We start from the raw sequence: 26,606 nt of genomic DNA, 5'->3' as shown, positions 1-26,606 counted from the left end.
TGTGCTATGGTAAATTTGTGTATGCTTGTCTTTCGTATTGCTAATGTGCTTTGTCTATTTGCCTTTTTGTTTTTCTTTGTTGACATATTTGTTTTTTTTTATAGTTATTAAGATTATAACACAATGTTAACTGCTGTACCCCCATTTTTGACATTTTTACCTATTATGTCTGTTTGTTTTGTTCACACATCGTTGTCAATATAATGGAATTTTATGCGACTGTCATACAAGTGAGAGGTTTAGCTACCTATAAACCAGGTTTAATCCACTATTTTCTACATAAGAAAATGCCAGTACCAAGTCAGGAATATGACAGTTGTTATCCATTTGTTTGATGTGTTTAAGCTTTTGATTTTGCCATTTGCTTAGGGACTTTCCACAAAGCATTGTGTACATCATATAAAGTTCCTTGAACATAATAAAATGTCTGGTGGACATCATATAAATGCGATTGAACATCATGTTAATAGAAATATCAAGTACACATCAAAAAATGTCATTCACACATAATAGAAGGACAAAAGCACATAGCAAAAGGAACAAATCACATCGTATAACGAAATAAAACACACTGTATGATATTTCAGATAAGACAGATTTGGCGTTCCATAGTATGCGTTTCATTTGATACTTCTCAGGATCTTGCACATTCAAGTGAGTCTCATAATTTTTCAAATTTTGATTATTATAATTAACATAATGAAAGTGAGCGGAGTGAGAAAGGGGTGAATAAAGTTTGAATGAACGTGTAATATTTTTGAACGGCACGAAAGGGCCCTAGCTGTGGATAGCAAATTTATAATTTAAATTTGTAATGATGTGCGTTCAGCCATAGACTGAATTGAAATTCAATATTGTATAACACTCGTTGAAATATTATTTGATGCAAATATAAACAATATGTAGTCATTCAGAATTTGTAAAACAAGACTAATTTAAAAAAAAATCCGGATTGATTAATACGTTGATAAATATTCTTGAAATTTGACTGTACGCGAGGAACGGGTATAGGACATCACATTTCCTTAATAATCAGTATACTGATGTTCACTAACGGGCTAATAGAGTATAACTCTAAAGACTAACACACTCACTCAAAATTATTTCAAATTTGAAATAAAATTTATTATTTCAATCAATCTTCAAATTATATTTTAAATGACTATGAAGGTCGCAAGTTATTTTACAACTGTCAGATTTTTATTTGCAGGATGGCGGATTTTGAGATATCAAACTTTATGAAGATACGTTTGCTTTTAAAAATTTCCAGAAAAGCAGTGAAGAAGAAATTTGACTATGAATTCCACCCTAACGTTCTACAAAAAGAATTGCGCTCCACAGAAAACATGAAGCGATTGGAAAAATTAAAGAGCAAAAGTTTCAATCGTACCCAGTGGGATTTAATTACAAAAGGTAAGTGAATAATTTCAAGTAAATACCATCTCATTTTAGAAACGATCAATTCGAAAACGACAGAGAAGAAAAACGGCAAATAGACAAACATACAGAGTGTGGCCATAAGTATTTGTCACTTGAGATTTTTCACTATATATTTCATATAAAACTAAATATTTTCACAAAATTATTTTGGGGTCATTTTTTGTTTGATTTTAAGCAACTTGGTACCAATAGAAGCAACATTGTCACAGGTTATTTTTTTATTTGGTTGTATTTTTGTTGTAGATCATTTTCATTTTCTCACGAGATAAACACAAATACTATTTTCTGTTCAGAAATTTGCACTATATATTCAACCAAATTTAATTGTAAAATTTTATTGTATGTGTTCACATCAAGAGAAAACAAAAGCACCTGAAGACAAAACTATGACCAAATAAACAAATATTCTTTAGACAATTCTTCGTCTTTTAACACCTTGTTGATAAAAATCCAACCATAAATGCCTTCAAAATATTTTTTGGAAAAAATATGTTTTTATATGAAATATATGGCAAAAAATGCAGGTGACGAATACTTTTGGCCATGTACTGTAGTTTACTAAACACTACATAGATAACTGAGGATTGAGCAAATAGAACAGAACCCTAAAACACATATCCTACTCCACATGTGACACACGTCTTGTTACTCATGGTAGGTATAAATCCGGTAATAAGTATCATTCTGTGATGTCACAATCGAAGAAAAGCAGGAGGACGGTATTGTGGATAGGACAATTGAAGCATATCCATTTATGACACAGATATTCCAAAACAGCCAACCAACTCTTGATGATTGATTGATTGTTGGTTGCTTAACGTCCAGTGGCAAATATTTCATGCATATTCAGGACGAGAACAAGTTCACAATAAATACAATAGGTAGGTTCTGTAATAGATTAAGGGATTAAGGTCGGAGAAATTTAGACTGCCACGGGAAATGAGGGTATATTGGATAGGGACAGAAATTTAGCCTTGCAACAGGTCACCTACGGACCCCTCAAAGAGTTGTTGCAAGGGTTCTTAACGTGCAAAGAGCGTGACACTCTCTTTACACGAGGCATCGGATTTAACGTCCCCATTCTGACCGGACGTGGCTGCAAATTTGTACATCCCGCACAGCCAAACGGACGCCCCACTTTAGCACGGGTTTTACTGCCGGTCGGAGGAAGACCAATGGTGACCATACTTCTATTCCCCAGTCACCCTTGGGGGGCCCAACTCTTGATGTCCTCCGTCTAACTTTCGAAGGGATAACTTCAGCTTTACTACTAGGGGCCCTTGATTCTATAGCTTTCTTATAAGCAACACTCTTAACAACAAAACTATCCTTTATTGATACATCTACTGAATCCGAAGCAAAGACACAATTTTAGCTTTCAAAAACTTACTACCACCACGGGGCATCGGTTTTATAAAGTTTGTAATAAATGCCAGACGTTTGAAGACCTTAGAGAAATATATAAGTAACAGAGTTTTTTTAAAAACATGAATTTTGACAGATCTGTGAACATCTGATGACATTATTTGATAGATTAAAATTTCTGACTTTCAAATTTAAGACGCCTAAGAAAAAAGTCCATTCATTCTCTTTCCTTTCATAACAAATCATTTTAAAAGACCAGAACTAAGATTCGACTTTATAACGAACTACTGCTGTCAGATGACATGTGCAAACAGGAATGTTTTTAAAGCAACAATGGATTTCTTGGGGTTAAAATAAACACTTGAAACTTAAAGAAAACCTGTTTACACACAAAAATATACGGATTGCTTTTTCTTTCCAATTTATAATATTAGAAGAAAAGTAAAAAAAAAAAAACAACATCCATAATAGTGTAAGGTTATCATTTTATTCTAAGGCTGTCACATCGTTAACCTTAATACAATTACATAATCTTATTAAGAGGAAATTTAAGGTTGAATGTTATTTGTAAAAAGCTACTCGTATCATTTCCGGTCATAGAAATTTTTTTTAACCCATCAGGTAGTGACTTCAAACTATGTTGTTAAGCAAAAATATGTTTCTATAAAATATATCAATTGTTTTCTATTGAGATTAGAATTTGAAGATGAAGAAAATAGTTCCATTGAAAAAATACATATTTATCATGTTACCTCGATCTGTTTATTTTCATGCCCTTTTAGGTTCAAAGCTAATTGTATATAACGAAGTATTATTCAAAATTCCGCTTTTATTAATATTTGAAACAAAGAGAAATATATTTCAAATTTTTATCTTACTCATAGCTATTACCCCTTTAACATGTTTAAGTAATTATTTGCATGCATTTTACAAATATAAAATGTATGTCTCATATGACAGGTGACGTTTCATCAGACAACTTTGATTTGACTTTGATGATAACCCTTTTAACACACCTTGCTGATTTAAGTATTGGAAATGCACTTCCTTATCCTAGCGTCAAATCGGACGAAGCTGATTTTACAAGAATAAAATACTACCGTAACCTCATCGCTCACAACACAGAAGCTGCAATTTGTGAATCCGATTTCAGGACATATTGGAACGATATTGAACAGGTAAAACTAGATGATCAATAATCAAAGATCTTTATTTTATGTCAAATTGTAAAACATGAAGTTAGTATAGTTCTGCTCTAAATCTCTCGATCAAATTCTTATGAGACTACTTTACTTGTTAAATTAACTTCTAAAAATCTTTCCAAAATTAACGTTTTTGTTGTAAATGTCGTTCTCAGATATCACTGTGAACTACGATTTGATCAATGAAGCATGGACAGCCGTGTAAATACTTTTTTGAGATTTTTGTTGACAAGTCTTTCAAATGTAGCAGGAGGGGTCAGTGTCCACACCTCCCGGGACGTATAGTGGCTAGTATTTCGTCCCTATTCGATAATAGGGATACCTGATATCAGATGTTGGCTGAACAGAGGCATTACTAAAATAGAACTATAATTGAGAATAGAAATGGGGTATGTATCAAAGAGACGACAACCCGACCAAAGAGCAGAAAACAGCCGAAGGCCACCAATGGGTCTTCAACACTGCGAGAAAATCCCGCACCCGGAGGTGGGCTTCAGCTGGCCCCTAACCAAAAATGTATACTAGTTCAGGGAAAATGGTCTTAACTCCAAATATAAATGAACCAAAATAAAAAAAAAAAAAACATTCAAAACTAACTAAGACCAGAGGCTCCTGACGTGGGACAGGCGCAAAAATGCGGCGGGTTAAACATTTTTTGTGAGATCTCAACCCTCCCCTATTCCTCTTGACAATGTAGAATAAACTAACACACAACCAAAAGCACAATAAAACTCAGTTTAAAAGAAGTCCGATGTAAGAATAGGTAATGGAAGAAAATAAACAAAATGACAATGATCAACATAAATTTAACAAAGAACTACTAGCAGTTACTGACAAGCCAGCTCCAGACCTCAATGAAACTGATTGCAAGATTATGTCTTCATCATATGAAAATCAAGCACACTCCCTCACGTTAGCGGTTGCGTATCATACCATCATCAAAAATACGAGAAAAACATAACCTGTATCATGCCAACAACTGGTTTTAGAATAAATGTGTTATTTCTGATGCAAAGACCCTATGAGCGAATCAATATTTATTCAACAGAATGCCATCTTTATTGACCTGACGACAGTATCGTAACTATATCCCTTCTGAATAAGTCTGTTAAAGGTTTGGCTAGCTTTTGAGGTAAAGGACGACATTTTTGTTCTTTGTATAGAATGTAACCATGATATATGGGATGTGCAATACCTGAACGTATAAGAAGTTTGTGTTATTGAAATCCCTGGTGTAATAAATTTTCAGTAATACAGAGATTTCTTTTGTTAAAATCAAATACGTTGTTACATACACGAGCGAATGGAACAAGTTGAGATATATAAACACCATTAAATGGTAACAAGGGAACGTCACCATCTAAAAATGGATAATAAGCAATATGAAATGACAAATCATCTCTTTTATCGCAAATTTTGGTATCAAGCTTTCCGTTAAAGATATAAATGTCAAGATCCAGGAAAGGGCAGTGTTTATTGTTAGTATTAGATTTATTTTAATTCAGTTCAGCAGAATAAATCTCTTTAGTGTGCATACTAAAGTTGCATTATTGAGAGCTAATATGTCATCCAAATATCTAAAAGTGTTATTAAAGTTTTGTAACAGATGATGTTGTTTCGATGGGTCTTTGCTTAACTCGTTCCAATACAGAAACAGGTTCGCAATACGTTAGGCACAGTTAGTCCCCATTGGAAATCGGTAACTTGCCGATATATGAAATCTGCGTAGCGAACAAAAATGTTATCTAGTAAAAATCCAAGTGCAGTTATCGCATCAAAGCAGGTCCAATTAATATAGTTCTTTTGTTTGTTGTTACTAAGAAATGAACTATTCCCCTTCTGCCTATTTGAATGCCCATTTAATTAGGTATTTGATTTGTTTTATAAATGAGGCAAAGTGGTATGTAGGGTAGGAAAATCCAAATTTTGAACAGAATTGAATTCTCCAATATGAACATACAAATTATCATGTCCTTCTAACTAATTTTTGAAACTCCATAAAATAGATAATTCCATTGTTTTCAAAGGCCTAATTTGAACAATTTATTACCAGGTTTTTTTATTGTACCAAGTGTAATAGTAAGTAGAATAGACATTTTGGTAGCGAAACAATGGCTTAAAGAGGAATTGTATCTATATTTGTAAGGTGTTTTGTGCAGCTTCGGAAGCAAGTACACATGGTTTGATGTATTTACAAATGAACAGCAATCAATTAAATCATAGTCAAATGCAATCAAAAAGAATAGTAATTCAAAAGTAAATTTCAAAAGGGAAGTGTAATTAAATAGTAACAATTCGGAAACGAAATAAAAAGAAAAGAAATTTTTCAAGTTAAATCAAATTCAAATAGTTATTATAATAATATTCGCAAGTTCAGTTCAAAAAGAAAATGCAATTGTATTCATAGATATAAGAAGATGTGGTATCAGTGCCAATGAGACAACTCTCCGTCCAAGTCAAAATTTATAAAAGTAAACCTTTATAGGTCAAAGTACGGTCTTCAGCACGGAGCATTGGCTCACACCGAATAGTAAGCTATAAAGGGCCCTAAAAATTACTAGTGTAAAACCATTCAAACTGGAAAACCAACGGTCTAATCTATATAAAAAACGAGAAACGAGAAACACTTATGAACCACATCAACAAACGACAACTACTGAACATCAGATTCCTGACTTAGGACAGGTGCAAACAAATGCAGCGGGTTTAAACGTTTTAATGGTACCAAACCTTCACCCTTTTTCTGAAACAACAGTGTAACATCACAACAAAGAAAGACACACTATAAAATATCAACTGAAATAGCTTAACTCAATCAAAGGACATATTAACACCGGTGAACATACACTGAACAAATAAATTTGACCTATGATACAATGTAAATACAAAATAAATAAACTAAGGGAAGAATAATAAAAGTAACATGTAATACCGGTATGAAATGTTAAACAATTTAAGAAAAACAATATGCTCGAACAAAAATATCAGCCATTTGCAATTAATTCAAACACAGGTAAATGAAAATAATTCTGTTGTTAGGTATACGTGTACAGTTCCAATAGAGAAAGGAAATATTATTACAAAATAAACAATTTTGATGTTCATAGTACGAAGTGAAAATTTATAGTAATACCAAACACCCATCAAAGCTGGTATATACAGCAGATATAACCCTGAATAACATTAAATAACAAAAAAACATTACAATTAGTATCAACAGGTTAAATAAACAAGAAAGTACGATTTGAGAGTACTCGCAGTTACTGACAGCTAGTTAAAAGCCAAAACAATTAATAATAAAAAATCATGCATCAGAGACTAAAATACATGTATATATGTACTTCACGTTAGTTTAATCGTCTGAATTGTTTTACATTTGTTATTTCGGGGCCTTTTATAGCTGACTATATGGTATGGGCTTTGCTTATTGTAGAAGGCCGTACGGTGACCTATAGCTGTTAATTTCTGTGTCATTTGGTCTCTTATGGAGAGTTCTCTCATTGGCAATCATACCACATCTTCTTTTTTTATATCCACGTTGTGTTTTAGAACCAAGTAAGATGAATCCAAATAATTAAAATGTAGTTGCTGGTACATAATTTGAGTGCAGCCAGCGGTTTCCTGCGTGCTGTAGTCTAATTGAGACTGAATTTAGAGTGTATTAGAGAAGAGATGCAGAGTTACACTGCAAGTGTGCGTGCTCCCCTAAGGAGCGACTCATCACTTTAATAGATGTATTTAATAATATGGTATTGAATAAATGAATATTCATCAAATATATAAAAGAGACTTTAAATTCTTTATATAAATAGTTAAATTAGTGAAGTTTCTTTATGTTTTAGCATGTCTAGATCAAATTGAATGTAAAATAAACATACAATTACGTGAATTATAGGGGCACTAGCTGTCAAATTTATATTCACCGATTTGACTCAAATTCTCATATTCGACTTATAACATACTAAAACGTCTATCCAAATAAAAAAAGTCTAAAATAAACTATTTACAATGCATAATCTCGGAATTATGTATCAGCATTTCGTGTGTAATTTAGTCTAGACGCCATCTAAGCAACCATCGATGTGACCTTCCAAAGACTGCCGATGGTTATATAACCAGATATAAACTATAAATTGTAACTTGGATGGAGAGTTGTCTCATTGGCACTCATGCCACATCTTCCTATATCTAGATTCATGCCAAAAATGTTTGCCTTATACTGAAATGCCAAATAATCGTGTGCAGAAAAAAACATTTAATGCCCTAAAGTTTAAACTACTTTATTGCCAAAACACACTGTATTGTATGGGACAAAATAGATAGCGAACTCGTGCAATTGGATTTTCCTAGGTCTGTTTGATTTCATATTATAGGTTAAAACAATATGTTAATAATCGTTTTTACCTGTATAAGAATGAGTTTTTGTAGATCTAATCAGTCAAACAAATGGTTTACTCTTGTTTCACTTTCAAAGTTGACATTCCTTTCCTTTTATTAGCTGATCTCGCCTATTCCATGCGTAACACATCTCTAGCTAAGAGGTTCAATTGAAATTCACATGAATACGGATTTAATGAAGACGAATTATTCACTTGCAAGTAAATAATTCATTAGCGATGTTTCTGTGCTTTGACAAAACTGAACCAACTAGCTGCTAAAAGCAAATTTTTATTTCACTATTTCACTTTCATTAATGATTGAAAAAAAAATCATATTGTATTTATTTCTATATCTCGTAGCTAGTGCCCCTTTCAGTGAAGCTATCCAATTCACCTACATTTTTTGTCTCGTCTGAGACTTATGTCGTAGAAAGCGAGACATAGGGATAGTGATCCGGCGGCGGCGGCGGCGTCACGTTGAACAATTACTTTAAAACTTAATATTTCAGAAGTAAAAAGTAAAATCACAAAAATACTGAACTTCAAAAAGGAAAGTCCCTAAACAAATGGCAAAATCAAAAGCTTAAACACATCAAACGAACAGATATTCCTGACTTGGTACAATCATTTTCTTATGTAGAAAATGGTGGATTAAGCCTGGTTTCAAAGCTAGCTAAACCTCTCACTTGTATGACAAGTAAGCGGACCTGGATGCTTCATACTTTGTATATAGATGTCTAATGGTATGAAGTTTCCGTCTGTCATATGTCCATTGAACTTGACTTCATTTTCATGGTTCAGTGACTACTTAAAAATTTGGATTCCTCTATTTTTATGAGTAATAGGATATCTATATTAAGTATATACGAACCTTGCGTGCCTGTCAGACAGTTTTCACTTTACCTCGCCATTATTTCATAGGTCAATGAACAAGGTTTGGTTTTCGAAGTCAATTCCATATCTCAGATACTATAAGCAAGCCAATAGGTCTACTATATTTGGTGTATGTAATGATTGTAAGGTGTACATGTCCAGCTAATAGATGACATCTGATCTTTACCAGATTTTACTTGATCATTTGACAAAATTTAGATTTTGTGGTTAGGTCTCTTTATCAGAAACTATAAGCAATAGGTCAACTATATTTGGTTATGAAGCGATTGTAAAGTGTACATGTCTGTCTGCCAAGGTTCACATGACATTGACCTCATTTTATCAGTTCATCAAATACTATAAGCAATATGTCAACTATATTTAGTGTATGGAACGATGTAAGGTTTACATGTCTGTCTGACATGGTTCATTAGACCGTGACCTCATTTTCTAAGAACATTGATTATGTTAACTTTTATGTGATACTTGTAGAAAAACCTCCATATTACAGACTTTCAACATGAAATCAATGATAAGTAAAACAGGCGAGACAGTTCAGCGTGTACACTCTTGTCTTTAACATCCGAGTGTTCAGTAGGTGTTTTAGTGTGCGTGTCAGGAAATAAACAGGTATAGCTGTCATACCAATTTTTATTTTCCCCTATTAGTCTTTATTCAATTTGCACTTTTAAAAAAAATTGTGCAGAATGTATCTGTGTTTCAAAAAAGAAATACTTGGCACGAGTAAAGTTTTATCCTGTCTTTTACTATAGACACAATTTCACATAACATTTCATTAACCATCACTGGAAGTTAACCAATCAAATGCTCACCCCTTCCTGTGTACAGGCGTTAGTAACCATGTAACCTCACGTTTCCAAAATAGTCTATAGAAACACTAAATAAAAAAGTAATGATGCTTTGGAAAACCCAAGATATATGTTTATGTTTTTTACTGCAATGCAATGTAGGATTTGTTTCCTACATCTGTCAAATGCACGGACAATTTTTCATGACTCTTTTTCGTATGCAACCGGATATGACAACCGGATGTTACGTACTATGATTTGGTGGTATCACACCTATACTCATAAATATGTTTCTGTAAATCTTGCTGTTGTGAATAGGACAACGTTACAAACAGAAGCGAACAAATATGTCCATTCCAATCTTTCTTTAAAACAAAATAATATGACTTATTAATATTTTTCAATGCGTGATAAAATCTTCCTAAAGAAATTAGGGATGGTATGTACTTTACTTATATGGTTTAAGGGCATACAATACAGTTACAGAAGAGGTAATGACGTTGCTAACATAGGATGTTATTTTCGCGACGTCAAACTGACATATCGGGAAAATATGCATTTATCGACTGTTTTTTATGATTTAAACTGATTTAATTTGAAAATGAGTATATAGACCTCTCTTTTTAAAAATGGCATTAGCTTTGACTACGTATGAAGATTATTTGTACCAATTTTGATTAAAAAGTCAACAATGAATTTTTTTTAATTTGATAATTATACCGCAAAAAATGCCGTTTTTTCCATATAATCATGAAACTTTGTTAAAAACTAAATACTTCCAAAGAATTGTTATACATTTTAAGAGCATATTCATGTAAACAAGATTTTTATAATGCTCTTACAAAAATCCGCTTGTGTTTCTCTGTTGAAATAAAAAAAGTTAGGTGTATCTATTCATCTATAGAAATGTAAAAAAAACCCGAAATTTTGAATAAATGTCTAAAATTTCTACCTCTTTTATCTTTTCAAGAAGCACAAGCAGGTATATTTTGTATTACATATTTGAATTGCTTAGTTGAAAAATAGCTTGTATGTAAATTTTCTTACAAAAATCATCGTGGGATCGAAACTGTATCGTATGCACTTAATGTCCAACTATTTTATATATATAAACTTATTGCAAAATTCATAACATACAATTTTACCCACGATAAGACTGAAGAAGACAGGGGAAAATCCAAGTAAAGTAAACTATTACCGAATTGAATACTTCTAAATAACTAGTAGCTGTTGTCTCATTGTAAATCATACCACATATCATCATTTTTATATCATAAGTTGAAGACAAACTGACAATTCCATAGCAAAAAAACGAAAAATAAACGAAACCCATGGTAAATATTTGTTTACATATTTGTCTGTTTTTATAGTGATTAAGATTATAACACAAATTTGACTGCTCTACCCATATTTTTGACATTTTTACCTATTATGTCTGTTTGTTTTGTTCACACATCGTTTTCAATATAATGGAATTTTATGTGACTGTCATACAAGTGAGAGGTTTAGCTAGCTATAAAACCAGGTTTAATCCACCATTTTTTACATAAGAAAATGCCTGTAACAAGTCAGGAATATGACAGTTGTTGTCCATTCGTTTGATGTGTTTGAGCATTTGATTTTGTCATTTGATTAGGGACTTTCCGCTTCGAATTTTCCTCGGAATTCAGTATTTTTGTGACTTCACTTTTTGATATGCATATATTCAAAGATGTGTGATTACCACGGGAAATATGGCTACCTTGTAGAGATACTCTAGATAGATAAATGGGTATACAATTAACCATAGCGACTGTAATCAATGTTCAAAGATGAATAGATAAATATTATGTAAAGATGCGTGATTACTGTTGATAATATGAAAATCTTGCAGATAGATTCTAGATAGATAAATTGGTATACTATGCATTGGTGGATACATAGTTGCTTGTGTAGATTATATTTAAATTAACCTTGGGATGCACAGGGGCTAATGTCCAAATCAGACACCAAAATATGGTTTGACGAGAATATTAAATATCAAAATTAAGATTACATGCAGCGAATTATGTCGAACTGACAGAGGAAAGAATGTAAACTATGTCAATTGGCTATGAAATAATGGAGGCTCACTGCCAAGCTATGAGTCATTTACATTTATCAAATTAAATGTGAACAAACTAAATTCTTTCAACATAATCATATGTTACAGTAAACAAAGTTATATGTTGTCAAAACAACAACAATTATAAAATTGTCATTCCACAAGTTTGCTGAACTTTATGCAGATTAATTACAAATGAAAATTTCAACCACCAAAGTTAATTCTTAGGACTTGCAATCCATTAATTATATGACTTATTTATGTTTGTGTTGTCTTTTTAAATGTAATATGAATATGGACTATCTTGTTGCGTAGAGAAAGATTGCAAAGGATTGGCCTGTTGCCAAATCCAATTCAAGTTTTTATAGAATATTGTTTACATTAACCCACTCACATTTTTCAAGGTGAAGTTGTTACCTTGTACTTAATGTTAATCGATATTAATCTGAGAAATATCTGGCCTACCTGAGGTTATTGAACATACCGGATTATTGAAGTCGCGCCAATTTCTTAAAGCGAAATTTGAAGCCCATAATTGATTTGTTTAATGTTTTTTTTTTGTGAAAGAATTACTTTAATCTATACTCACACTTGAATCATTTTAAAAAAAGATTGCATCTCCATATTGCCGAGACTGAGCAATGAAAATCTGAATCAAGCCATAAGAATACAGCAGGCATGAATACGTGAACGTGCTGTTTCTAGACAATTTCACGTCAGGAACTCTTCTTACTGTCTTTACAAAAACGGTACAGGCAGACGGGTTTGTTGATGACCATCCATGACCAGATCAACATGTTGCGACAACGCCACGTCAAAAAAAATTGATTTCACAGTGATATCATACTTTAACTTTGTTTAAACCTGTTTATTTACTTTTTACTTTAATTATTTATCCCTTGCAATTTTTTATTAACTGTGTATTTGCATTCAGGTGTCACAGGTCAAATTTATTCGTTCATTGTGTGTTAATTTATGTTTTTTGATTGAGTTAAACCTTCCAATTGATATTGTATAGTGTGTTTTTCTATGTTGTGATGTTATACTATTGTTTCAGAAAAGGGAGAAGGTTTGGTACCATTAAAACGTTTAATCCCGCTGCAAATGTTTGCACCTGTCCTAAGTCAAGAATCAGATTACAAAAGTTGTCGTCTGTTTATGTAGTTCATACGTGTTTCTCGTTTCGCGTTTTTATATAGATTAGACCGTTGGTTTTTCCGTTTGAATGGTTTTATACTAGTAATTTTTTAGGGCCCTTTATAGCTTGCTGTTTGGTGTGAGCCAATGCTCCGTGTTGAAGGCCGTACCTTGACCTATAATGGTTTACTTTTATAAATTGTAACTTGGATGGAGAGTTGTCTCATTGGCACTCATGCCACATCTTCCTATATCTAGATTCATGCCAAAAATGTTTGCCTTATACTGAAATGCCAAATAATCGTGTGCAGAAAAAAACATTTAATGCCCTAAAGTTTAAACTACTTTATTGCCAAAACACACTGTATTGTATGGGACAGAGGAAAAATCAGATGGTACAAAACAGAACTTAAAACATGCCCACCAGACTTGGTTGACCTTTATGACAATCATTTTGGCGTTGGTTACAGGCAGTCATTGCCTTCAACGGTGACACATCCATTGATAAGGGATAACCAGGGTTTCAGTGTAAACCACATGATTTGAACATTAAAATGACGTCATCAATTCAATTTTCGAACTGCAAATTTTGTTTAGACATTAATGAAATGAATGAAATTTATGTTTATACATTTATTTTACAAAAATGTATATTTGAAAATAGGAATAAAAAATAATAATCTAGTGTTGCGTTTTTAAAGTCCGTCAGTATAGTAGATACGAAACACATATTTCTCCTCAAAGACATTGAACTTCTAATTCCTTTAAAAATTTTCTCACCACAATTTGTTATACACATATTAACGTAATGACTTTTTATTTTATTATGAAACTACGAAAACCAACGGTCAGTTATACAACAACCAATGGTTGAATAAGATAAATTTGTTTATCGCATGGCTAAGATTCAAATTGCTTTCACTGATATGTCAGTATGAACTAACTAACACCCTTAGTCGTGCATGCATGGATAACCCTTTGATTGGGTTAGTTAAGTCTCCCATACGAAGTTTGGGAAGACTTATTGGTTTTGCTCCTCTCCCTCTTCCTCTTCCTCTTCTTCTTCCGCCGCTTTTAAATTTGAACTTGTCCGCATCCGTTCTCCAAAACCGCTTGTCAGATTAACTTAGGGTTCCACGATATGTTAGACTAACATGTCTAGTGGTGCAATCAGGGTTTTGTTTGTGTAATGGGGTTTATAAAGGGGTACTTTGAGGGGCAAAACGAAAGGAGGGTTTTACTATAGAACCCTATGGGATTTTTTTTTTAATTTTTCAAATGATTATATATTGAAAACAGTTATAGACACAATCGTTTCTAATTGAAAATGTTCTAAATGATAAAGCACATTAAATGAATTACAGGGTTAGTCCCCAGGGGTCACCCCCACCCCTGCCATTTAAGAAAGTTTCTAAAATCGTGTAAGTAGTCAAGATCCCCACCCCTAAACCATATATATTCTGGTTTGTCATGCTAAGATAGTTTGAATGATATACAGGGTTAGTCCCCAGGGGTCATTTCGACCCCCCTGCCATTTGAGAAAGTTCTAATATCTTGTGAATGGTCGAGATCCCCACCCCTAAACCATATATATTCTGGTTTGTCATGCGAAGATGGTTTGAATGATATACAGGGTTAGTCCCCAGGGGTCATCCCGACCCCCTGCCAATTGAGAAAGTTCTTATATCTTGTAAATGGTTGAGATCCCCACCCCTAAACCATCTAATATATTCCTGTTCGTCATGTCTCGAACATTTGAATGACATATAGGGTCCGTCCCCAGGGGTTCCCCCACCCCCAATGTTCTAATATCTTGTAAATGGTCGAGATCCCCACCCCTAAACCATATATATTCCTGTTCGTCATGTCTCGAACATTTGAATGACATATAGGGTCTGTCCCCAGGGGTTCCCCCACCCCCAATGTTCTAATATCTTGTAAATGGTCGAGATCCCCACCCCTAAACCATATATATTCCTGTTCGTCATGTCTCGAACATTTGAATGACATATAGGGTCCGTCCCCAGGGGTTCCCCCACCCCCAAAGTTCTAATATCTTGTGAATGGTCGAGATCCCCACCCCTAAACCATATATATTCTGGTTTGTCATGCGAAGATGGTTTGAATGATATACAGGGTTAGTCCCCAGGGGTCATCCCAACCCCCTGCCAATTGAGAAAGTTCTTATCTCTTGTAAATGGTTGAGATCCCCACCCCTAAACCATATATATTCCTGTTCGTCATGTCTCGAACATTTGAATGATGTATAGGGTCAGTCCCCAGGGGTCCCCCAACCCCCAATGTTCTTATATCTTGTAAATGGTCGAGATCCCTACCCCTAAACCATATATGTTCGTCATGTCTCGAACATTTGAATGACATATAGGGTCAGTCACCAGGGGTTCCCCACCCTCAATGTTCTAATATCTTGTAAATGGTCGAGATTCCTACCCCTAAACCATATATATTCCTGTTCCTCATGTCTCTAACATTTGAATTATGTATAGGGTCAGTCCCCAGGGGTCCCCCAACCCCCAATGTTCTAATATCTTGTAAATGGACGAGATCCCCACCCCTAAACCATATATATTCCTGTTCGTCATGTCTCGAACATTTGAATGACGTATAGGGTCAGTTTCCAGGGGTTTCCCCACCCCAAATGTTCTAATATCTTGTAAATGGTCGAGATCCCCACCCCTAAACCATATATATTCTGGTTTGTCATGCCAAGATGATTTGAATGATATACAGGGTTAGTCCATAGGCATTACTAATGCATATAATTTTACTGGACCAAACCAATTTTCACTGGACTTTGCCCAATGTCATGCGACCCTCGGAATTACGAATTATGGGAGCTTCGTTTGGGAGACTTCGTAACAGCATCCTGTTACAATCATTTCTTGTTTTTATCATACATTTCTTATCAATTTTCTTTAATTCAAAATTATTCCAGAGTGCTGCACCCCCTTTTCATTTACATGAAAGAAACCCCTGACCATCAGTTTTTTTAAAGCGTTTTAACCGTTTCACATAGCGAAAGTTGCTGCAAATAAACATGTGTCTTTAACAGCCTCAATTTGAATTCTAGACAAATATCCTGTTAAAATTCCTAAAACTGTTACAATACGTTACGAAACATCCTTAGTGTCCACACGATTGTGCTTTCATGTATTTTTTTTTGTGTTAGGTTCAGAATATCTTAGAAAAATTTATCCTGCTGACCAATAATGCTGGCCATGTTTACGCTATATCATCAAATGGGTAAAGTACCAAGAGAGTGTTCACAAACACCGGGGATATATATCTCTGACAACTTATCAAAACAATTGACTCTAAATAATGAACAATCCAAAAGTGTTCAAGAAGAGTTGAATACAGAAATGTTTTCCTTTCGCCAATTAAAATGTTTTACTGTTAAAATTATATAAAAGGCCATCTTTGGTATCATGTTAAATTATCATATATCCTTTGTACAAGTTATAAGTGAATTATAGTCAAATTTTTAACAAATTGTAATTTGTACAAGCAGTTTTTGGACGAATTACTATTTGTACAAAGTTAAAATACAAATTATACTTTGTACGAACTGATGACTTGAATACAACATATATATACAATATACTGGTTTCAAAGGAACTCTTTTAATCAATTATATATAACGGGTCTAAAATATTGTTACACATTCTTGTGTTATTTCAGCAAGAGAAATACTTGCTGATGGATCTAATACCCTTAAACCAAGAAATGGGTGTTGCATATTTATTTTTTAAACACCACCAATAAATACAGCTGTCAGCAGAATGTGTTTGACGATATTTTCAAAATTTATTTATTTATCCATTGAAGAAGTTTTGTTAACAAGATCAAGGTTTTTTATAAAGAACAAACTTTCACATTATATAAAACATCCGCCTACAAACACATCTAGTAAAATTTATAGAGTGTAAGTTCATTTAGCAGATCTCTGTTTTGCGTTCGATATAGGTTGCCTTTATATAAAAACGTTTATCATTATATTATGATTCTTAGACATCCTGAAATGTGTATTTATCCGTGTAAAATGAAAGCAAATGATTGACGTTTTAGACTAGCTAGAAAAAAGCTTTCAAAATAAAACAACTTGTTTACTACGTAGTTGATGTGTTTAACTCGGGTTTGGTTTGTGACCCGGATTTGTTTTCGCTTAATCGATTTATGACTATTGAACAACGGTATACTATTATTGGATATTTTTGAAAACTGGTTTAAACTTTTATGTTTACATTGATGATGACATTTACAGATAATATTTTAGAGGCCATCTCAAAGTGTATGTAATTGACAAATTGAAAAACGATTAACAAAAAAGATGTTTTTATTTTATTCAAATCGACGAAAGAAGTTGTGACGCCTGCATACAAAAGCAGCACAAATATTTACAATTTGACGAAATTTTCTCCTGAGATGTCTCCAAAGACTTCCCATTACTCTATAATTCTTCTTTTCTCCAAATGAATGTTCAACAGTAACTCTGTATTTTTTGACAAAATTGTAAATTTTTCGACACCTCCCTTTTTAACTGTCCTTTTTTTCGCTGTATTTCTTGGCGTGTATAGGGTTTCATAAGAGGATATCTATTAGGATATATTATATCAGCCAGTGAAACTATTTCTCTAGGAAAGTCAAGCTCACCATTTCTCAGACATGACTAATTGACCTCATCATTGTAAACTGTTTCGCGTCATTTTTGATATCCCGAAATCCTGAATCAATATAACAAATGTTGCATAAATTATCGATAACGACCTGAGTATGACAATGGCGATGTCCCGAAAAATAAATCTCCTGAGGCTAAATTAATGACCTGTAAATTTCCGTGAAGGTACCGTCAATATAGCACCCACTGCCATTGGGAGTTTTTCTAAGTTTCCCACTTTTGCTCTTCATTCATTTACAGATGGCCGCTGTGCCAGATTACGAAAAAATTTTGGTAAAAGACGGGAATGCACAAATTAGATTTCATCGTGTATTGTGGACAATCGTATGCGTTTTATAACGTTTGTCTATCACATTTAATATTAGATCCTGGTATAGTAATACGATTAATTTCATGTTAAATTCGCCTTTTTATTTAATTACAAAATACATATCTCAACATAGGACGTGTTTTTGCAACGTGGTATATGGCTGTTATTCGAGTATACTCTCGATTAAATCTGAAGTGGAATGTTACTGGCAAGTTTCTGATAAGAAAGCTGAGTAAAAAATAGCAGCATCGATACAGCTAGTTAAAAATAATCAGCTGAGCTGGCTAAGAAAATTCCTAAAATATTGAAAGCCTTGGGAGTCAGCTCTTTTTCAGAATCAGACGATTAAAAACAGTATCAAATACTTTTAAAAAATAGCTGATTTCGTTTTGAAATTAAAATTATTTATCTCATTGTTTTCGTTTATTAAGTGTATCGCCACATCTTTCGAGACATTGTGTATTTTGAGATAGCCCACAGGTAAGTGTACCTGTAATAATCATCGTCAACTTAAAAGTCAGTGTGAACTTTAGTTTCCGAAAATGTCAATTGCCTTTATTTACTGCAGGACTTAAAATGCTTATTACGGAAAAACGAAGTTAAAAAAATGGAACATTTAAGTGTTATACAAATCTTGGCACCTTTAAATTATTTCTTTGATTGTTATAAAATGAACAGTGGCATAGATATATTTGTATTTATATATCAGTAGATGACAAAGATACATAAACTGTGAGATTTACAGAAAACCTTAAATAATCTTTTTTTAGTACCATTGTTATTTTGATTTTGTAATAAAGCATATGCAAATATTGGAATTAATTATCTTTTTAGTCTCAAACCTCTTGGATGCTTTTGGATAAATATCGTGCTTTTGATGGTCAGTTATATTCGATGACAGTTATGACTTTCCAATTATGTACACTACACTTCGTAGGTAATAAAATGGTCTTTTGAAAAATCGGATTGCCAATTTATTTTCTGCAACTCATATAAAGCCCTTTTCTGTATAAAAAAGGCACTGGCTACGTTTACCCGCAAAAAATAACAATACGAAAATAACTAGAGGCTCCTAAAAGCCTGTGTCGCTCACCTGATTCTACTTTGGATTTTTAAATCATGTAAAAATAGATTAAAATCATAACAGATACCCTAATAATGATTGAGGCCAAATTTGGTTTAATATTGGCCCCGTAATCTAATCAAAAGCAGAAGACTTTTGTAAAGTTTACAGAAATTACCAATAAATTCATTGAAATTGTAGAAATGACTTTATAAGGACAATGACAAATCAGCTACAAAGTAACAACACTTGGTCAGCACCTCAAAAGAAACATTCATACCATGTTTGGTTTCAATCCATTTAGCGGTTTGCTAGAAGAAGACATTTGTATATATTTCCCATAGGGTCCTTTGTTAAACTAAGTCCTCCGTTGGCAGCCATTTTGGTTCGTGGATTTACAACAAAGTAACACCACTTGGTCAGCATCTCAAAAGGAACACTCATGCCATGTTTGGTTTCATTCCAGTCAGTGGGTCTTCAAAAAATGACTTTTTTGTGTATTTCAAATAAGATCCTTTGTTAAACTAAGATCCCTGCTGGCAGCCATCTTGGATGATTAATTGACCACAAAGTAACAACACTTGGCCAGCACCTCATTAGGAACATTCATGCCATGTTTGGTTTCATTCCATTCAGTGGTTCTCTAAAAGAAAACATTTGTATGTATTTCCCATAATGTCTTCTGTTAAACTAATTCCCCGCTGGCGGCAATCTTCTTGGATGATGGATTGCCTACAAAGTTACAACACTTGGTCAGCACCTCATAAGGAACATTCCTGTCATGTTTTATTTCATTCCATTCAGTGGTTCTCTATAAGAATACAATCTTATGTATTTCCAATAGGGTCCTATGTTAAACCAAGTCCCTCTGTGGCGGCCATCTTGGATGACGGACCGGCTTCAAAGTAACAACACTTGGTCAGCACCTCATAAGGAACATTCATGCCATGTTTGGTTTCATTTCATTCAGTGGTTCTCTAAAAGAAGACATTTGTATGTATTGTCGATAGGGTCCTATGTTAAACGAAGTTCCCCGCTGGCGGCCATCTTGGACGATGGATCGGCTACAAAGTAACAACACTTGGTCAGCAATTCATAAGGAACAGTCATGCCATGTTTGGTTCCATTCCATTCAGTGGTTCTGTAGAAGAAGTTCAAAATGTTAAAAGTTAACGACGACGACGACGGACGACGGAAGACGACGGAAGACGACGGACGACGGACGCCAAGTGATGAGAAAAGCTCATTTGGCCCTTTGGGCAAGGTGAGCTAATTATTGTTACTTCCGAGACTAATTGCCGAAATGTATTTCCGTTGAGGGACCCAATTGCATTTTAAAATACAATATTAAATGTTACCTGCAGTTATTGAAAACTGCAAGTTTTTACATTTGCAAATAACGTCTTTTTTTACCCACACCTGTCGGCCTTAGACATGTACACATGAATATGAGAAATATACGAACTTATATTGTATAAAAAGTCTGAACTTTTGAACTTAACGAACCCTTTTACAGTTCATGGGTTTTAACTTCGTAAAATAGGTAGCTTTTATGATATAAAAATAACTATCTTCCCGAAAAACTACGAATAATTATACATATATAATGCTCTGAATGACTAAAATAGTTACTTATAAACCTAATTACTAAAAGTTCGAGCTTCTACACGAGCTAATTCCAACTTCAGAATTAACGGTAAAAATCAGTTTTTATAGTGATTAAGATGATAACACAATGTTGACTGCTGTACCCGTATTTTTGACATTTTTAGCTATTGTGTCTGTTTGTTTTGTTCACAGATCGTTGTCAATATAATGGAATTTGATGCGACTGTCATACAAGTGAGAGGTTTAGCTAGCTATAAAACCAGGTTCAATCCACCATTTTCTACATAAGAAAATGCCTGTACCAAGTCAGGAATATGACAGTTGTTATCCATTCGTTTGATGTGTTCGAGCTTTTGATTTTGCCACTTGATTAGGGACTTTCCTTTTTGAATTTTACTCGGAGTTCAGTTATTTCGTGATTTTACTTTTTGATAATAAAATCAATAAAAACTTAAGGACTTTGAACAAATATGGACAAAACACCTTGTAATCATTGACAGGAGATACAAATAAACACAGGTATGAATTCTGAGAAAATTCTGTTAACTTTGAGGCAAGAAATTTAGTCAAATTCATATATATTACGAAAACTACATCGATAGCAAAACCACATCTGTCACAATATCTGAAAGTGTAATCTTGTTTTTACATCCTAATTTAATTGATTGAATTTATTTCACAAGTTGCTCGCAAATCAAATATTTTTGTTATATTTTGCGGGTAATAAAAACTGCAGGTAACAATAAAAAAATATATTATTGTTACCTACAATTTCCGTATGAAATTTGGTCCCTCACAGGAAATTCATCTCTGCAATTAGTCTCGGAAGTAAAAATAATTATAGTAACCGTAGCCAGTGCAAATAAAAAAAGGAAACATGCTAGAAAGACTTACTGCTCCTTACGCAGAAACTGCTGCAACAGAGTTATGAGGAGGAAAGATTAAAAATGACACTCCATAAATTTTATGTACACCATCACGAATTGGTTGATCTATACAATGTGTCTGTGTCTAAACTAACTAACGACATTTTTACCAAGTCTTAGATTGTGGTTTACCATCTACATCGTCTGTTCTTTTAAGTACCGAACGTGACCTATTCCCGAATATGACTGTTTTGCTGAGTGTGAATTCGTATTGCTATTAGACGTGTCGCGGTATTTAATTATGTTTGATTTGTTACCCAAGGATTATTTCGTAATAGATATGAATTTGACTCAATTCATTGAGTATGTACTGATTGATACTTTACTCTGGGATAATATAATTTTATTGGGTAAAGATTGGATGACATATAATCAAAACCGTATGTTACTGACTTGATATCAACATCTTCCAAGGCTGATCACTACCAACAAACAAAATAGTGCAGTGAAGTGATCAGTATTTAGATCCTATTCAGTCAATGTCATGCAATTTGTTGATGATATTTTGTACTTTGTTTGATATATAAGTTACAATATGATGTGTATTTGAATAAACATACTTGTCACGAAAACATTGTTTCAGCAAAAATACACAAGTAATGCATGGTGTGTGAATTACAGGGATGGGGTAATCGTAATCCGTAATCGTAATCGATTTTAATTGATTACATTTTTTCCAGTAATCGACAGTTATCTGTAATCGAAGACATTTTCGATTACATTTAATCGTGATTTGATCGATAGCAGCAAACATGTTGGTGTAATAATCAATTGGTAAAACAGTTTGATGAAATATAACCTATTTTACATGAAAAAATGTATGTTTTCATTACTTTATAGTACAGATAAAATAGAATGTGTTAATATGACTTAAAATAGTTCAACAAATCCTTATTTCTATCTATTTTTTCTATCTGCATTATGATCAACTAGATCTACCAAATTTTAATATATATCCAGCTTTTGAAACGATTGACTTTACTTGCTTGTCAATAATTTAAGACCTTTTATATTGAAATAAGAAAATGGATTTAAAATAAGAAATGATTCTTAAGTTAAGTTCTGCACTACATTGAAGTATTAAGCTTATGTGTATCAAAATTCCTCAAAGCATAATTTTCAATAAAAGTTGGAATTTTAGCTTAGAATAGATAAACAGTTGATAAACCATTATGTTATGATATAAAAATTAAGAAATTACACAAAATCCATCTGACAATGAACCAATGGCAAATACATTAAAATTCTTGTGCAGAAATAGATACATGTAACCCCAAACGGGAGGGATTGTGCTTGATTTTCATATGATGAAGACATAATCTTTCAATCAGTTTAATTGAGGTCGGAAGCTGGCATGTCAGTAACTGCTAGTAGTCCTTTGTTAATTTATATATCATTGTCATTTTGCTTAGTTTCTTTTGTTACCTATTCTGACATCGGACTCGGACTTCTTTTAAACTGAGTTTTACTGTGCGTATTGCTGTGTGTTTCTTTAATCTACATATGCTTGAGGTAAAGGGGGAGGGTTGAGATCTCACAAAACATGTTTAACCCCGCAGCATTTTTGCGCCTGTCCCAAGTAAGGAGCCTCTGGCCTTTGTAAGTCTTGTATAATTTTTAATTTTAGTTCATTTATATGTTTTGGAGTTTAGTATGGCGTCCATTTTCACTGAAGTAGTACACTTTGTTGTTTAGGTGCCAGCTGAAGTCCGCCTCCGGGTGTGGGATTTTCTCGCTGTGTTGAAGACCCATTGGTGGCCTTCGGCTGTTTGTTTTTTTACTCTTTGGTCGGGTTGTTGTCTCTTTGACACATTCCCCATTTCCATTCTCAATTTTATGTAACCCCTTTTTACACTACAAATATATACTGTTTATAATTTTGAATAGAGAATAAAAATTCTCAACAAACCTCTTGTCTTTACTAATAAGATTATCAAAGACTTCTAATCGATTAGATGTAGACTTTGTTTTGTTAATGTGCCATTAAGGAGGAGATTTTCATTATATTGTCCCAGGTTATAAAGTGTACTCCATTGCCAGTTTTATAACCTGTAATTGGGAAAGTTATCCAAACAAAAGGACTAATTCATGCACGCAATTATAAATCATGAATTTCCATCTTTAAAATTCGCTGTATTAATTCATGTAATTCATTCTTCTACTTTTTTATATTTTTTTCAGATGAAACTTCCAACATTGTAATGAACCATATTCAAATAAATATACCTATCAATAATGAGTAAACACAAAAAAAAAACCTTAACTTAAGTCAGTATATATGACATCAACAATTTTCAAAATAAGGAGAAAATAACCTGAAGTATAAAGAAGTAATTGATGCAAGGCGATGTCATTGCAAGAACTTTATCACCACTCACTCATGTTGAAAATCAAAATTTCAAGAATGTTCAAATATTTCAGATCCTCAGTACGAGCTTCCTTCTAGAAAACGACTGTCAAGATAAAATTTTGGAACATTTAACAAACGTTAAGCAACATAGTTGTGTTTAACATATTTATCATTTTTTCTATAATTTTGTAGCATCTAATTGACAGTAATCGAAAAGTAATGTTACTACCTTTGATAAAGTAATGATCGATTGCAATCGATTTCATTCAAAAATCAGAGTAATCGATTAATCGATTACACAAAAATCCTTCAAGTAATCGATTATTAAATCGATTATATGTGTCAGTAATCATGCTTATCTCTGATGAATTAGTTATTAAAATAGGTTTAACTACAAATGTACAATCACGAAGAAAGGAGGATAACTCCAACTCAAATTTTTAGCAAAATTTTACTTAATGTTTTATTCAAATTTACAAAATGGCAATATAAAAGCAATCTTTACCCTCAGTGCTCAGAAGCACTCGAATATTAGTAATACCTTACGGTCTATGGCTTTTCTGATATGTGTATACTGAAACTGAATTTGCTTTGTAGCTGATACTTTATACCACTATTATATTTATAAAATATAGGCTGTTTTACGACTAAGCGACAACACGCTGGAAGCAGATTGTAAAAAACTCAAATTACAAGAATTCAAGCCACGAGAAGTTGACGAATTACTGTGCGCTATTAACGCAAAACCAAGACTAACAGATATTGAAGAGAAACTGACCCATTTAACTGATGCATTCGAACACATGGCAAGTCAATTGGACAGTATAGCTAATATCGTGCAACCAGACATACATGGATTAAGATTCACCCCCTTGGGTGAGTATACTGCAAGACGTTTTGCAAAGCAATAGTATCAATATTTTATCACAATTTAGAAATACGTGTATGTAAAATGATGCTACCAACATTTTTGTTAGATTTTACTATTTTAATTTTGATTGACAAAATACACACATGGTGCAAAATTTGTACGGTCGAAGTTATAATCTTACTATGGTGTTGCCAACATGAGTTTTTTAGAATTTTATTGGTTAATCTATTTATTCAAAAAATTGTTACTTTAGATAAATAACTTTGTGTATAGTAACGAGAAATTTGTATATGTCAAAAGTTTCTTTTAAGAAATCATTCATGATATAGTGTTGTGAACAATGTATGCATAGTGTTGAAATTTCCTGTTACAAAATGTTTGAAATTATTTAAAATTAAGGAATATATCTCCCTCATGCAAAGCTCTGATTCCCTGCCCGGCTTTGGCTATACTTTTTTGTCCTTTTTGGCTTATAGCTCTTCATCTTTTTAATAAGCTTTGGATTTTCAAATATTTTGACCTCGAGCATCACTGAAGAGACATTGATTGTCGAATTGCGCATCTGGTGCAGAAAAATTGGTACCGTTTATGTTATTACTACCACTGGGTCGATGCCTCTGCTGGTGGACTGATAGTCCCCGAGGGTATCACCAGCCCAATAGCCAGTACTTCGGTACTGGCATGAAAATACGGATTTAGTGTTATTGAAATTTCCTGTTACAAAATGTTTGAAATTATTTAAAATTAAGGAATGTATCTCCCTCATGCAAAGCTCTGATTCCCTGCCCGGCTTTGGCTATACTTTTTTGTCCTTTTTGGCCTATATCTCTTCATCTTTTTAATAAGCTTTGGATTTTCAAATATTTTGACCTCGAGCATCGCTAAAGAGACATTGATTGTCGAAATTCGCATCTGGTGCAGAAAAATTGGTACCGTTTATGTTATTACTACCACTGGGTCGATGCCTCTGCTGGTGGACTGATAGTCCCCGAGGGTATCACCAGCCCAGTAGCCAGTACTTCGGTACTGGCATGAAAATACGGATTTAGTGTTATTGAAATTTCCTGTTACAAAATGTTTGAAATTATTTAAAATTAAGGAATGTATCTCCCTCATGCAAAGCTCTGATTCCCTGCCCGGCTTTGGCTATACTTTTTTGTCCTTTTTGGCCTATATCTCTTCATCTTTTTAATAAGCTTTGGATTTTCAAATATTTTGACCTCGAGCATCGCTAAAGAGACATTGATTGTCGAAATTCGCATCTGGTGCAGAAAAATTGGTATTGTTTATGTTATTGTCAAATATATTTCATTATTTCAAAATTAGTGTTAACGTCTGGGGATAGTGAAGATCGTTGTTTGTTAACACTCAGGTGATAAATATTGTATGCATCACTGATTATTCAAGATAGATTGGAATAGGACCACAACATTAGGGTATTGATAATATGAAGATCACACCAATACCTCTTTCATATATGTGTTGAAATTA

The 26,606-nt window shown here is 33.3% G+C and overlaps 1 protein-coding gene and 1 long non-coding RNA gene across 2 annotated transcripts in view; both read left to right on the top strand.

Annotated features, from left to right (window-relative positions):
- Positions 1-26,606, top strand: part of LOC127713119 (39S ribosomal protein L44, mitochondrial-like) — a 104,440-nt gene that overhangs the window by 27,502 nt on the left and 50,332 nt on the right. The window lies entirely within an intron of this gene.
- Positions 1,266-25,259, top strand: LOC127713121 (uncharacterized). Its single transcript, XR_007987464.1, has 3 exons — positions 1,266-1,413; positions 3,766-3,983; positions 24,880-25,259. It is a non-coding gene; the product is annotated as an uncharacterized LOC127713121 (long non-coding RNA).

The sequence above is a fragment of the Mytilus californianus genome, unplaced genomic scaffold (assembly GCF_021869535.1).
Source record: "Mytilus californianus isolate M0D057914Y unplaced genomic scaffold, xbMytCali1.0.p SCAF_8, whole genome shotgun sequence".
Lineage (NCBI taxonomy): Eukaryota > Metazoa > Mollusca > Bivalvia > Mytilida > Mytilidae > Mytilus > Mytilus californianus.
Note: the sequence above shows the minus strand (reverse complement) of the source record. Positions and strands in the feature narration are given on the sequence as shown.